The following is a 15833-nucleotide window of genomic DNA, read 5'->3' as shown; positions in this document are numbered from 1 at the left end:
GGTTATCCATCGGGCCAAGAGAGACCCACTGAGGGCTCAGGATTGGTGGAAGCCTAGGTGAACAGGCTGGGGGCCAGATGTGGAGGGACAAGGCAGAGGGGAAGGGGACACTTAAACAAGAGAGACCGTGGCTGAGAAGGGTGCTGGGGGGACAGGTGGAAGCCACCTGAGTGATGCCACTCTGCAGCCCGCCCCGGGTTGTCTCCTCCACCGGGATTTCATGAGCAAAGCGGGCGGAGTTGAGGTCTATCTACCACAAGCCAGTTCCCCCCACTGGGGATCATCCCGGCCCAGGAGCATATAACCTCGTGACCCTGTCACTCCAACTAAAAGGGGTCACCAGCCCTTTGACCTCCGTGTATCTTGACCAAAGACAAATAAGCTCTCCTGTTTGTTTAAGGAAAATCTGCAAAGCCCAGAGCCCTGAAAGAGACCTCCTTCCTTCCACGTAGAGGAGCAGACTCCCCTCTGGCCCAGGTGCCCGGCCAGGGTGCAGGTGCTGGGGGAACAGGCAGGAGGGAGACCCAGATCTCTGTCTGCACTGGGGGCCCATCGTCTCCAAACACGGCATCTTGCTTTTATTAAGCGGATGCACATTCGCCTGGGGAGGATGTCTCTAACACTCACGGGGGTTGCCTGACTCACAGCAACCCTGGGTACAGGTGAGGCTCCAGGAGCCAACAGACAGAATGCCAAGTGGACAGACAAGAGCCCCTCCTGCCAGGTGGATGGACAGGAGCCCCACCCCAGGAACTTGGAACTGACGTTTCCTCCAGGAAACCACCCCACTTCACCCTGGTGGGTGTGGTCTGCTCCCTGCCTAGCTCCCTGCATTGTGTAATTGAGTCAGCATGCCCCAGAAACAAAACAGAATTTCCCTTCTGTGCACGTGTGTCCTGACTTCCCAAGTGAAACGCAAACCCTTCAGGGGCAGGCAGTGTGTCTTGTGCAGCTTGGTTTGGTCCACAGTGTCCAGTACCCAGGTGATGAGCCGTCAATCATTTGTACTTACTTGATTGGATTACCAGCCAGGCATCGTTCTCAGAACGATGTCAGCGTGCAACAGCGTGTTGTAGGTACGTGTATTCACTTTCTATTGTTGCCATGAAAAAAATCACCACAAACTTAAGAGGTTTAAAATAACATGAGTTTATTATCTTACAAATTCTTTAGGTTCTAATTCTGATGTGGGTCTCGCTGAGCTAAATCAAGGTGTCGGCAGGGCTGTGCGCCTTCTGGAGGCTCTGGGGAGAATCCATTTCCTTGCGTTTTCCAGCTTCTCAAGCATTCCTTGGGTCCTGGCCCCTTCCTCCTTCTTCAAAGCCGGCAACGTTGCATGTCTCTGACTCTTCGGTCGCCACATCTCCCTCTGACCACAGACAGGAAAAGGTCTCTGCCTTTAAGGACTCATCATTTGATTAGGGGGCAGGAAAATCCAAATGACCTCCCATCTCAAGGTCCTTAACCACATCTGCAAAGTCCCTTTGGCCATAGGAGGTGACATATTTGCAGGTTCTGGGGAATTAGGATGTGACACGTTCAGAAGGCCTTTATTCCGCCTATCACAGTGTACTACGAACAACAACAAAAGCGGGTGGGGCTGTTTCGGTGCTCATTTAAACGTGACTCACTCTACTAATCCAAGTTAACGCAATTGCAGGACTATTCAGAGCCTTTCCTATGCATATGAGCTTGGGAAATTTCTTTTTTTCTTTTTTGGCTGTACGGGGGCCTCTCACTGTCGTGGCCTCTCCCGTTGCGGAGCACAGGCTCCGGACGCGCAGGCGCAGCGGCCATGGCTCACAGGCCCAGCGGCTCCGCGGCATGTGGGGTCTTCCCGGACCGGGGCACGAACCCGCGTCCCCTGCATCGGCAGGCGGACTCCCAACCACTGCGCCACCAGGGAAGCCCAAATTTCAAAGAAAGACTTACAGTGTATGGCATTGGGCAGATTTATGGCTACACACCGGTGACCCCAGAATCCCTTTTTCTGCCATAACTATTGGCACTCCATGACGGAGCTCTGCAGGTCAGTGGGGTTAGGAACACAGAGTGGGGCGCTCTCACCCGTCCGGTTCCTCCTGTGCTCCCCTCCTGCCAGCCTTCCCAGGCCCAGTGAGATGTCACCCAAGGCCACACAGCAGCCGAGTTCTGGATCAGCCGGGATGGGAACCACGGCTTAGGGTGAAAACAGTAACCTGAACCTTTAATTCTGACTGCCGGTCAGACTTAACGTGGAAGCGGCAGAAACGCTACTGCCTTGTGTTGTAGGCTCTGGCTGGCCCAGATGAGATGGGCTCCCCGCCACAAGCCAGGACCCTGGGCCTCTGTGTCGGTGACTCTGACACAAGGACTGCAGGGCTCCGGGGATTAAGCTCAGCTTCTGTTAAGTCCCTGACCTTCCAGATAACATCATCCAAACTAAACCGACGGGACATCTGTGGTTCTCCGCTGCACACAAATGCTTCTCAGACTCCGCCAAGAAAGCTCTCAGCACAACTTCCCCATCTGCTGTCAGCCACTCTTCCTCTGAGCACCCGTGGGGGGTCCCACCGTCTGGGGACACACTTAGGCACACACACACCTGAAAGGCTGGAGTCAGTGCAGCCGGCTCTCTGAAACACCAGGCTTTTGTCTGAACCAACCACTTCCGACCCTGGGGAATGTTGTAAAGACTGTGTCCTGATAATTTCCTCAAGGCCAGATTCTCATCTCTGTGGGACGCCCAAGGAGATGCTCTAGAACGGGGGTCCCCAACCGGTACCGGTCCACGGCCTGTTAGGAACCAGGCCGCACAGCAGGAGGTGAGCAGCTGGGGAACGAGGGAAGCTTCATCTGCCGCCCCCATCGCTTGCATTACCGCCTGAGCCATCCCCTCCCCCGTCCGTGGAAAAACTCGTCTTCCACGAAATCAGTCCCTGGTGCCAAAAAGGTCGGGGACTGCTGCTCTAGCCATTGAGGAAGCCTTGACCTCTACGTGAGGTCAGGACCACCTACGACCATCTCTACTGCAACTGACCGCCCAGTCTTTTGAGTTCTTAATTGGCTGATACAGTTGTCCATCACCAACCCAGGGAGCCAATAGGGTGACAGTCTGCAGTCCAGGTGTGGCTGCTTTGGCTAATGGCTCCTGGAGCAAGTGCCCAGGACTCTACACAGACGTAGCATCCACACCTCTAGATATATGTTGGCGTGACTGTAATTCCTGGTGGAAGGAAAGTGCACGTTCCCTGACCCTGTTCGCATTCACCAAAGGAGCAAGTAACGTGGCTCCTGTTACGGTCTTGGGATGCACAGGTGGTTTCACTGGCCCGGCCCTCAGTGAAGGGTCCATTTCTTCTCTGATTTTTTTTTTTTTTAATTTTTGGTCACATGACAGGGCATGTGGGATCTTAGTTCCCCAACCAGGGATCAAACCCATGCCCCCTGCAAAGGAAGCACAGAGTCTTAACCACTGGACTGCCAGGGAAGGCCCCAATTCTTCTCTGACTGATGAGGTCTCTGTTCCCACAGAGGGACTGCACAAGACACCTCCTATTTGCTGAGTGTTTGTAGTCACAGTTGGGCAAAGAATGACTGAACCAACACCTCAAACCCAACCTCCTTCCCGGGGGCCAAGGCCAACAGAGTCCGAGTGGGAGAGACCTCACGCCGTCCTCATGGGTGTGGAGACACCTGCTCCAATTTGCACGAGTAGTCTCAACATCAGGAACAAACACAGCATCTCTGTTGCCTCGTCCTTCTCAGAAGCATCTTTCCATTCCCACCACATCCACATCCTGTGCAGTTTGCCTTTCAAAACCCAGGGGAGGTACTTCCTTGGTGGCGCAGTGGTTAAGAATCCGCCTGCCAATGCAGGGGACACGGGTTCAAGCCCTGGTCCGGGAAGATCCCACATGTCACAGAGCAACTAAGCCCGTGCGCCACAACTACTGAAGCCCGTGCACCTAGAGCCCGTGCTCCACAACAAGAGAAGCCAGCACAATGAGAAGCCCGCACACCGCAAGGAAGAGTGGCCCCCGCTCACCGCGACTAGAGAAAGCCCGCGTGTAGCAACGAAGACCCAGCACAGCCATAACTAACTAACTAAATAAATAAAATTATATATATAAAAAAACAACCCAGGGGAGGAGTTCACAGAAACTCCACTGACCTGGGCTCAGGGTCACAGCGCACCCTGACTCAGCCCCAGTAAGCCCGTGACCTAGGGCAAATCCTTACATCTCCCTGAGCCTCTTCTGTGAGGGGAGCGGGGTTAGGCTAGTTGGTTTCCATGGTGTCTCCCAGCTCTGCGGTCTGTGCATCCATGTCTAATACCTCTCTGTATATTCTCCCTGAGTCCAAATCTGGAAGAGAATAATACGCATGCTCGTGTTTTCCAAAGGGACACTCTCTCATTCCCCGGCTTCCTTTTACGCTGCGATTTTCTACCTGTATCTCCTAGCTCCCGGGGAAAGAATTGTTTAATCTCGTTGTATGGCGTGGTGGTTATTAGCCGCACTTTGGCCATTGAAGAAATTCCAGCCATAAATAATAATGATGATTATAGAAATAACAGGCGCAGTCCCTCCCCGTGTCAAAGCGCTGGCTGCCACTTTTTTTTTTTTTTAACGCCACTCTGTGCCAAAGGCCTTCAGAAAAGGAGTTAATTAATATCCCTTGCTGTGGACTAATTCTCATTTCAACATGTGGCTGTCATTTCCCTGTCATCATGGCTGATTTATAACAGGGTTTAATTAAATTCTCAGTACATTATTCAGCATTCTCCAAAGACAACACCAGAGAGGCCCAGGGTATTTAAAATGTCACCTGCTGAGACATATCACCTCTTCTTAAATAAATATGACAGTGATCAAACTTTGGCTAATTACAGTGACTTAGTTATTTGTTTGTATGTTTTAATATTTAATTGCTTTCATGTTCATCCAATTACCAAGCAACAGCAAATAGAAATTAACTTTTTATCAGCGTGTTCCCAGCCCAGAATAAGCACCCGGGAGCCTCTGTACAAGGGCAGCTACCCAGCCTGAGAGGATGGCAGTCACGGTCTCAGCTCAGTGCACAGGTCGATTAAATTAAGGGAGAACCTTCCCGGCTTCTGCCCCAGCTCCCAGCCTGCCTGACTTCAGGAGGGAGCATCTAACTCAAGACAGCAGTGTTATCTCCTGAACACAATCAGGAATTTAGCTCCACACTGCCACCCCATGGCCACTCCGCGCAATTGCCCCAGCTCCTTCAGACGCTTGCTTGGAGCACAAGCCTCAGCTGGTGTCTCCAAGTTCCCACACCGGCAACCTGCGTTCTCCACGCCGTGGGGGCGGTGTCTTCACGCTCCTCCAGTTTAGGGGCGGTTCGCTCCTCGTTAGATGTGCCAGCATCTTCTGCTACGCTCTGGGGACAAAGGCAGCACCTGAGAACATGTCAACTGTGTGCCCTTTATACCACGAATTCCAGCGGCCGGATGCACCATCAGCTAAGAGTCGGGAGCCAGGATGTGCACACAGCTAATCACAAGCCGTGCTCTACCAAATACTTAGACCCCAAGACAGCCCCAACCCCTCTGGCGTTATCTCCAAAGTTCCCACTCGTTCCCTCCAACACATCATTGGACACTTCGACATTTGCTTTTCTCCCAAGCCTAACCTCGGCATCTCAGAATCTCTGCAGAATATATATTTTTTTAATGGATGGAGAATTAAGCCCTTTCTGGAACTCTACAGTGATTCCAAATTGGATAAGCATGGTCTACCTCTAACCTAACCCCACAGTCTCATGGGATGCTGGCTTCAAACGTTCAACTTTCCAAATTAAAAATAATCTTTCCAAGGACTTACATCTTATCTCCCCAGCTCGGCTGTAAGCTCCTTAAGGGGTGGGCCCAGAAACTAGCAGAGAGACTAAACCATGGTAAGAGCTAAAGAAAGTACCGACAAGGCCTTCTGTTGAATGGCCCGAGAGTGGCCCTTGCAGAGCGTCTGACTCACATGGGGACAGACGGGTGTCGTGTAATGAAATCCATGTGTTCTTTGAGCAAATAATGCCTACTATGCACTAGGTGTTGGCTGTATAATGGTGACAACACGATGCAAAGTCCCTGTCCTTGGTGCTGGAGTCTGGAAGTAAACATGAATTATTGAGTGAGTTGAGGTGTTGTTGAGGGCGGAGGGGGTGATGAGTGCAGCCAAACGAGGAGAACCTGGTCTGAGGAGCCAGCGAAAGCTTCCCAGGGAAGCCATGTGTGAGCTGACAGCTAGGGAAAGAGAAAGAACCTTTTTCATTCAGCGAAGAATAGGAGGCCTTCTGGTTTATGCAAATGAACCCAGTCCAGAAGGAAGGATTCTACTTGGTCCCAGCAGGTGTTTCCCTGGTCACGGTCAGCACAACAGTGCGACAGTGAAGCACCCGTGTGAGCATCTCCCTCGGGGTCCCTGAGGCCCACGCTGGCTGTCACACCCACTGTCTTCAGATCCAGGAGATTTTTACCTTAAATTCACATCGAGTCCTTATTTCCCTTTCCTCTCAAACTAATTCCCCTTGACAGGCAAGTCCTTGGAGAAAGCAGCAAGGCTTCAAATCCCATGGCTTGCCTGAGAACTACTGAGAAACCAGGACAGGGAGAGGGCAGAGAACACAGCGCAGTGGATGGAGACGAGGCTGGGCATCAGGGGCAGGTCTGGACCTCAGGTTCACACAACAGCACTTGTTTGTGGGCACCTAGTTAGAGCTCAAGGTCAAATAAGGGCTTCAGGAGCCTAGAAACTCTAGCCTGGCCTTCTCCAGACTCTGAGTGGCCCAGATGATAATCTCCACTGACCCAGAGCGCTTGGCTTTTTTGGAAGGCCGTACAGTGTGGCACATGGGACCAGTTGTCCAATGGGCTGGGCTTTAATCCCAGTTCTCCCACTCCCTAGCTATATGATCTCGGGCACTTACTTAAAATAGACCTCAATTTCCCCATCTGTAAAATGGGAATAATTCTAGGACAAAATGTACAGGGTTGCAGGAGGATGAAATAAGATAACCCATGTAAAGAGTATGATGTAGTGCCTGATACCAGGACTAGTTCTTTGAATCACCCCAACCACCTTGTGTGGTGGCTGTCATTCCAATTTCAAGGTGAGCGATGAGAGATCAGAGCCCATATCAGGCAGCTAGGCAGTGGGAGAGTAGAGTTCAAACCCAGATACGATACCCCCTCAGATGGGCATACGTGCTTTTGTGCACACCAGTGGTTCTTAACACGGCTCTGCCGTGGACCCCTTTGACATCTGGTGAAGCCTATGGACCCATTTAAATGTATAAAATTAAAGACATAGAATTATAATGGTAACCAATGATACTGAATACCAGTTCTTAAAAGATTTTTTAAAAAGCAAGATATTATAATATATGTTCTTCTTTAGTAATGCATTAAATAAGGCATAGCTGCTGGTTTAAAACCACCATAATTTCTTAGTAATGACGAGCGTAAGAATATTTTGAGATATCTGCAACAATTTTAATACAGTGGAGAAATAGCTGTGAACGCCACGGTGCTGTGTTGAATTCCATTTACAATTGACGGAAATGCTCGATTTCAGAAGTTTCCTGAAACTAAAGATGTAAATTTGCCTCACCCAAGCTCCTGGACTTCCTGAATTCTTTCTGCAGACCCTAATAGGTCATGAACTCCAGGTCAGGGACCACAGGTCTCTATTGCTTCTCAGTGAACGTCCCCTACTATTCTTTGGGACGTGGATTCCCTTTGAACTTCTGCTGAAGACGACTGACTTACTTCCTTAGGGGAACATAAATGCTTGTCCATTTGCGTGGACACAACATTTGCCAGACAATTGCATGTGGTCCCCAGACCCTCAGACTCCCCGCTCAGACCCCAGAATAAGGAGCCCTCCTCCTTAAACAGACGTCAGGGTCCTTCTCCACTCAGCAGCTCCCTCCAACAGGAAAATTGTCATGTTATCCCCAAGCATACACAGTACTTCGAAAGAAAAAAAAAAAAGCAGTGAGCAAAACTGACCATTTGGGAGTAGAAAGAAAACATCTTTCTTGGCCATCCAAGTCAGCAGGCAGCTTCGACCCATCACATCCCATTTCCAGGTCTGATTACTTCACAGAAACCAGCTCGCGACAAGACACGGCGGTGAGGTCAGCAAAGGGCTGGATGTGGGAGTGGGGGACATGACAGAGATGCTGTTTGATTACACTAATTACTAATAATGGCCCAAACCAGGAACCCAACCACAGGTCAATTCATTTTTAAAGCCATATAATAATGCTTAGAATCGGGAATTAACTTTTATAGCCACTGGAGCAGCGGAACTTCCACTGTAACACAGATTTATTACAAATTACATTTTCTCCTCAAGTGGTTAATGTAAAGACACAGCAGAAAGGACTCCTCAATCAGACCCCCCCTCAAGCTAGGCTGGAACCCAAGGGTGGGTGTTCAAGGGGCTGCTGCCCCGACCCCCAGACCACGCTCCCCAAACGGTACATGCCACTCGCCCAGCTCAGCACCCGCTGCTCCAGGGGGATGGGAGCAGCAACCTCCTTGCTTCCCGGAGACCAGGGCACCGTGGAGGCCACGGCCCTCTGGTGCTGTGTTCTTGGCCGCCTCATTCAGAGCCTGGAAGGGGGGCGGCCGGGGGTGGTGAGCGGTGCCGACGCCCATGGTTCCCCAGGCTCCGACTTTCAGCCCAAGGAGTTTTGTGTTCAGAGAATAAGTTTTGCGTTCAGAGATAAGAATAATCTCGGCCCACAGACTCCCTACCTTTTCAGACTAGCCATTGTCAGGTGGGGCAGCTATGGAAACCCCCGCATCCTCAGTCAGGTCAGATTTCCCCAGCACCCCCTGGAGAGACCCAAGCAGCGAGTTTCCTGGGAGGATCCCGGGCAGGGTTTGGTATCGGCATCCTCACCCGGTCCAGCTCGCCTTCAGGCCTCCCTGTTAACCACAGCTGTGCACCAGTCAGCAGAGATGCATTCAGGGGCAGCGTCCGGGGCCCTACCTTGCCGTTCGTGTTTAGCAGGCTGGCATCGGGCCCGGGAATCTGCATGTGGAAGCCCTTCTGCTGGTTCTGACGATCAGCCTCTACTGGAAGCCCGTCTCTCTGAAAGGATCTCAGAGCTGCTTCTGCCATGCACTCCCCAGGGTAAGTGTAAATGGTCCACTTTGAACCCTGGGTGAACCGGCTTTTGGTCCTGAGGAACAATGAGCTCTGAGGTACCAGGCACCTGGGAACAGATCGGGGGTGTTGAGTGGGCAGCAGGGTGTCAGGGACTCCTGGGCTTCTGAAACATCAAGGTCATTTCCTTCCGAAGACTACAGGTTCTTAGGGGCAGAGCTGCCAGGCTCCGCTGCCAGGGGCTGGCTCTTGTCCAGACCCTGACCGGCAGCAGGGAGGTAGGGCAAACCCCGTACCCAAGCACAAAGGGTCTCCGGACCCCTGACCTCACTCTCTCCCATCCACCCATCTAGCCACCCCTCCCAGAGATCTCACTAGATCACTGACCTAGGGTTTTTCTTTTCCCTTTTTAAAAAGTTGTGGTAAAATATACATGACATAATATTTAGCACGTTAACCACTCATAAGAGTGCAGTTCAGGGAATTCCCTGGCAGCCCAGTGGTAAGGACTCCGAGCTTCTACTGCAGGGGGTACGGGTTCGATCCCTGGTGGGGGAACTAAGATCCCACAAGCTGTGGGGTGCGGCCCCCCAAAAAAGTGCAATTCATTGGCATTAAATACATTCGCGATGTTGTGTCACCATCACCACTACTAAAATTTTCTCGTTATCCCAACTGAAACTCTGTCCCTGTTAAGCACCACCTCCCCTTCCTCCACCCCAGCCCCGGGAACCTCTACTTTACTTTCTGTCTCTACGATTTTAGCGACTCAGTTCCTTCGTATACGTGAAATCACCCAATATTTGTCCTTCTGTGTCTGCCCTATTTCACTTAGCATAATGTTTTCAAGGTCCATCCATATTGTAAATATGCCAAATTTTCATTCCCTTTTATATTTGAATAGTATTCCATTGTATCTATAGACCACATTTTGTTTATCCATTCATCTGTCAATAGACACTTGGGCTGTTTCTACCGTTTGACTACTGTGAATAACACTGCTACGAACATGGGTGTACACATGTCTATTCAAGTCCCTGTTTTCAATTCTTCGGGGTATATACCTAGGAGTAGAATTGCTGGATCATATGGTAATTCTATATTTAACTTTTTGAGGAACCACCAAACCGTTTTCCACGGCAGCTGCACCATTTTACCTTCCTACCAGCAATGCATGAGGGTTCCAATTTCTCCACATCGCTTCCCACACTTGTCATTTTCTGTTTTGTAAATAGTAAGTCATCCTGGTCCGTGTGAAGTAACATCATATTTTCATTTCGATTCGGACTCTTCCCTAATGACTAATGCTGTTGAGTGACCTGGGTCTCATTGAGATGAGTTTGACTTTGGGAGTATTTGTGAAAGTCCCAGAGGTCCTCAGAGACACCTGGCTGGTGTGATGGTCAGGGAAGGACTTGCTCCCTGGCCTTCGAGATGCTGTCAGCTGAGCCCACCTGTGGGTGCTGGGCAGTCCACTCCCAGCCTAGCCTGCTGCCTGGCCACCTCTCCTGCCCTCCTTGGGACTAGGGCCAGACACTTAGACACGTTCATCTCGTGAGACTTTCCAAACCCGCTCAGGAAGCCTTCAGTTAGATTCCCCCAGGCCCCAAACTGGCTGGAATTTAGATTCCAACTTGAGTGTTTTTCTCCTTTAGCTAAAAACGTCTAGTTAAGAAGTAAAACTTTGGAGGTTTTTTTCCTGCCTGCTTTTGCTGTTAGAGAAAAACACTTCCCCCATTTTCTTTGACTTTAGCATTCCTGGTTCATATCACAATCACTCTGCCTGTGAAAGCCCAGGTAACAGCACCTTACCTGTGCTCCCCCCGACACACACACACACACACACACACACACACAAGCTCAGCTAGCAGGTTGCCAAACGGGAGGGCATTCCCTCCAGCGGGCTGTGTGTGACCTCAGCCATCTAAAGTACATTAAGGAATTCATCCTTCCGAGATATCTTAGAGATACGCTTTCTTAATGGAAGCAGCCATCTCTGACCTACTTGGTAAGCAGATGCGGGCTGAACGTTTTCTTAAAGCAAAGTTTCTTGACACCTATAGCACTAGTGCCTCCCTAGATAGATGACCCCATTGTCAAATGGCTTCATGTCTCAAAATCTCCAACGTGGAATTTTTTGGAAAAGCACCAGATAATATGTGAGATATAAAAATCACAAACGCCTGACCAGGGTCACGTTCCTGAACTCTGCCTCTCTCTCCCCGTCTGTAAAATGGGCATGATATGACCTCTTTCGTTTCCTACAGTAAGCAGGGGTGGAGGGCAGATGTGCTGAACGGCCAGGGCTGCGGAGATAGTGGGATCCGCTTCCCCAACTCTCAGGTGCTCTCGAGTCTAGGGTAAGCGGTAAGGGCACAAGAGCCCGAGTGGTTTGGAAATTTGAAGGAAGGCAAGGGTATCTCTGGATGTGGCACCATCACGGAATCCTCCGTGAGGAAAGGAGGGAGGTTGTGAGGACCAGTTGAGATCATGTGATTCTGAAAGGCTTGGAGACAGGACTCAGGGCCGGCTGCCCCAGGCCCCCAGAGCAGCCACGCCTGGCTGTGTCTCACAGGCCCCCTTCCCTCTCCAGTGACCGCGTGGATGGCAGGGCCACATCCTCTGGTTCCCACACTGGAGGCCCCATCAGGAAGTGGGTCACAGACACAAAAAGCTGCTTGAGGAAGGACATTAACATTCTCAACTGCTCCCCAGGGTTTGGGAAAACAAAACATAGCGTGACGGAGTAAGGGTGGGCAGGAAGCAGGTCTGTCCTCTATCAAATTCATTCCTCTGTCTTTTACTGGAATAACTTCATTCCCATTAGTAGCTAAAACTGAGGGTGATGTGACATTATCATAAAGGTAAATACAGAGCTACAGCAGGCAGCAGGTTTAAAAGCTGATTATTTATGCAACCAACTGGCAACCCCCTCTGACAGGTGGGCAGATGCAGAATTGCTTTTTAAACGTGTATTGAGATGTTGATCTGTTGGGTTGATACCATTTTTTTATTCTTAGATTAATTAATTAATTTTTGGCTGTACCTCGTGGCATGCGGGATCTTAGTTCCCCAACCAGGGATCGAACCCGTGCCCCCTGCAGTGGAAGCGTGGAGTCTTAACCACTGGACCGCTGCCAGGGAAGCCCCTGGGTTGATAACTTTTTAAAAGGCCACATTTTTAAGGAGCCGTCGTTAAGGGGGAGCTTGTTGGTCAGGGGAGTGGGGCAGGGGGCGTGGAAACTGTTCCTAAGAGCATCTTGGTGTCTCCCGGCCACACATTTGTGAAGCGCTTCCCCTCCGATCAGAGCAGAGGTTTTTAGGGACCTGGAATGTGTCTTTAGAAATACATTTTGGATTCATTTTTTTTCAACAGATTCTGCACATGTTGGCTCAGCTGCCATGACAAAGCACCAGGACAGGGCAGCTCAAACAACAGAAAGGTATCGTCTCACTGTCTGGAGGCTGGACCAAGGTCACGGTGCCCTCAGGGTCAGTTCCTCTGAGGCCTCCCCCCTTGGCTTGTTGACTGCCGACTCCTCCTTTTCCATGATCCTCCCCGTGAGTGTGTGTGTGTGTCCTAATCTCCCCTTGTTATCAGGACAGCAGTCCTATTGCCTTAGGGCCCACCCTAAGGACCTCATTTAACCCAATTACCTCTTTAAAGACCCTCTCTCCAAATACCCTCACAGCTGAGGTCCTGGGGGTTACAACATGAATATATGAACTTGGGGGGAACATGGCCCAGCCCGTAACAGAGTCCTTCTGCAAACATGCGTTGCTCAGGGAAGGAAGGGTTTCCTGGGAATGGTGTGGGGCACAGTTCCGAGAGCTCTCCTGGTTTTGACCACTGGCTTTATTTATCTTTAAGGAGAAATATGCCAGAGGGTGATTTTAAAATAATAATAAATAAAATTACTGCCTCAAAGGAAGAAGGAACATTCCAGAAAATCCCCGTCTTGGAGGACTGTCCTGATAAGAGAGGCAAGCAGCTGGTTTCCAGAGTCAACCTTAGATGCCCCACGAGGTGGCCAGGAGGGCGGGGGGAAGGGCATCCCGGACGCAGAGAGCAGGAGGCGGCACCCCCAGGTCAGCCCTCGCCCCCGTGGGCAGCCGTCCCCGCTCCTGGGGGCCGTTCTCCTGCTCTGGGAGAACAGGCGGCTCTTCCCCGCGGGGATGCAGGCAGACCAGTGCCCATCTGACATGTGTCAGGTCAGATCACCAGCTCTCCTGAAAACATCTTCCGCATCTGTCACCCTCGCCTCCAGCCACCCCACACCAGCAGGGGACAGACAGACAGCCCCCCTAATGATGCCAGGCAGGCAGCCCCCATAGCACTGTCCTCCTGGCCCCCCAAAGACCAGAGGAATAGTCACCATGAAGAGCGCGGTCCCTGGGGCCCACACCTCCACTTCAGAACGAAGCGTGGCTAAACGCGGGGCACCCAGAGCGGCGTGGCTGGAGGGGCGAGGACCCTCGCTTTCTAGCCGGCCCATCACTTCCAAGCGGCAGAGAGAAAAGGAGGGGCCCGCTTCCCAGAGGACTGCAACATCGCAGCGTCTCTGAAGCCCCGGTCCACAGCGGCCCCCACCTGTGTGTGCAGCCCACGGCCCTGTTTCCTGTATCATTGTCACTGAATTTATTCTATTATCATCGCTGCCACCTTGGCATTTCAAACTCTGCACCAGGACAGAGACACATGCTCCAGCCCCTGCGTGCCCCCTGCCCACTCCCGAACGCTCTCTGCTATTGTATGAACTGGCTTTTCAGAAGTTTCCTCAGCCGGGCCCTGGCCCTCCCACGGGCAGCTGGAGGGGCAACCAGGTGCTCTGCGTGCTGGCAGCTGCTACGGCAGGGCAGGTGGGCGGGCCTTCCTTCCCAACAGTGGTCCCTCTGCCCCCCATCCCCTCTCTCCTTTGGGGTCCCCGCCCCCTGGGAAGCTGTGGGAAAGAGGATGGTGAAATGAAGGGGCAGAGGGAGGGAAGAAATAACAGCTCATGGGCACCAAGCGTGGCTGCGTGTACAGCGGGTGGAGGAAAGAGGGGCGCCCCGAGTACCCAGGACAGGCAACTTGGAGGCCAGGGCGCTGACACAAAAACTTTGCAAGAAGTTAAAAAGCAGAGGGGAGGGAAGAGGGAAGGGCTTGCAGGGTGGGAAGTGGGGAAAGAAGAGGAGATCCTCTCTGGCCACACTGAGCCCCAGAGAGGAGCAGAGGGGCAAACCAAGGCAGGGCCCTGGCATTGCCCTCCCCACCCCCAGGGAGCTTGCCCACAGCCTGGCGCACCTGCCTCTTGGGCGACGACGGGGCACGCTGCCTGGCCACTGCCACTCAGAGTGCCACCCTCCCAGCTTTTGTTCTTCTCTTCCCAAAGTAGCCGTGCTTTGTTCTAAAGTGGGGACGAGGGCCGCAGGGACCATGCACAGGACAGAGGGTCTTCTGCTTGGAGGACATCGGGAAGAGGCTTGGTTGAAGCAGGAGCCCTTGAATGGCCCCTCGGGTTCCCCCCAGACTGTGCACACACTCACGGGCACGACTCAGGCATTGATGCTCCTGTGCCCAGATGCTGCCCCTGGGCACACAGACGGGACTCGCCGTCCAGTCGCCCTCAACAGCCCAGCCCACACCATGCTGGTCTTCTAAGTTCCTTTGCCTGCAATTAATTATAAAGCAAAATCTAAACCCTGAAGATGCCACCTCTCCTTTTCCCGTTATCCAGTGGAGTGACAGGCACAGAGGAGCCCTCAGGCTGCAGGGGAATGTAAACAGTGGTTAAAAAATACCTGGCACGGGGAGGGTAGGAGCAAGGTGCAGGGCCGCCCCAGCCTCAGAGCAGCTCCACCAGAAACGGCCGCGCCCCTGCCACGCCCGGCATTGCAGCATCCCGGGGCCCGCGGCTGGCTGCCGGCTGGTGACTGCATCCCCAGGAAGGACCCCAGGGTGGCCACGGCTCCAGTGGGAGGCTGTGGTGCTTCTGAACGTGGGAGGCACTCATGGTGGTAAACATTTCCGCGCCCTGGGATGGGGGGGCTTGGGGATGTGAGACTATTATCACAGGGGCTCGTTAGCCTCGAGCCCAGATAGAAAGCCAGAGCCTGTGACTGCTCTCTTGGTAGGATTTCTTTTTAATCCTTGTATATTACAAGAACACGAATTAAGCTCTGATGAATGTGATATTAATTAATTACATGAAAATCCACGTGGGAGAGGGATGCCCCGCAGATCCCGGGGAGGAAGGAAGGCTGCATAAACGTACTTATTGTTTCTCCCTCAAGAACGTGGAGGCCCATCGCCGGCAGCAGATGCGGCTCCTCAGGGTTGAAAGCTTCTGGCTCCGTTACAGAGGAGGAAAGCGGGGGCACCGGGGGTGACACCCACGTGGAGGAGGGGGGAGGGGAGGGAGGACCCTGGCACAGGCTGTCATCTCCTCTCACTGCCAGCATGGGGTCGACATCCACTTCATACGTCCTAAACCAGCTGCTCCCAGCCCTGAGCTCCGCAAGGCTCAAGCAAGTAGGGTCTTCACTGCTTTTTAAGAGCCGTTTAGAAAAATCTGGCTAGAGGAAGATGGTTCTCCAAAATATTTTGCAGGGGCCTCTTAAACCTCCCTCTCCAACTCTGAGTCCCTGGCGTCGGGGCCGCTGCCACAGAAACCTCCCCCCCCACCAAAAAAAAAGACACTTCTGAGGAGAAATGTAAGACTGAACTTG

The sequence above is a fragment of the Orcinus orca genome, chromosome 19, assembly GCF_937001465.1.
Source record: "Orcinus orca chromosome 19, mOrcOrc1.1, whole genome shotgun sequence".
NCBI classification, from domain to species: domain Eukaryota; kingdom Metazoa; phylum Chordata; class Mammalia; order Artiodactyla; family Delphinidae; genus Orcinus; species Orcinus orca.
The sequence above is the reverse complement of the archived record's forward strand: the minus strand, read 5'-3'. Positions refer to the sequence as shown.